The sequence below is a fragment of the Eimeria mitis genome, genomic scaffold, assembly GCF_000499745.2.
Source record: "Eimeria mitis Houghton genomic scaffold, Emh_scaff939, whole genome shotgun sequence".
Lineage (NCBI taxonomy): Eukaryota > Apicomplexa > Conoidasida > Eucoccidiorida > Eimeriidae > Eimeria > Eimeria mitis.
In genome coordinates this window covers 5,477-5,737 of record NW_013576916.1, presented here as the reverse complement: position 1 = coordinate 5,737, position 261 = coordinate 5,477, and positions in this window count along the sequence as shown.

Here is a 261-nt window from a genome sequence, read left to right as displayed (position 1 = left end):
GGGGGGGGGGGAGGGGGGGGAGGAGACAGCAGCAGCTGTGGGGCTCGTCCTGTGGCGCGGGGAGCCCGGGTGTATGTACAGTGCAATCTATGCACTATGCATGTTGCTGCTGCTGCTGCTGCTGCTGTTGCTGCTGCTGCTGCTGCTGCACGCACACAAGGAGGTGTACAGACATCTCAACAACCATCTCCACGTGCTGTTTCAATGACCTGTTACAGTTTCTGTTTCTGTTGCTTTTTTTTTTCTGCTGTTGCTGTTCGT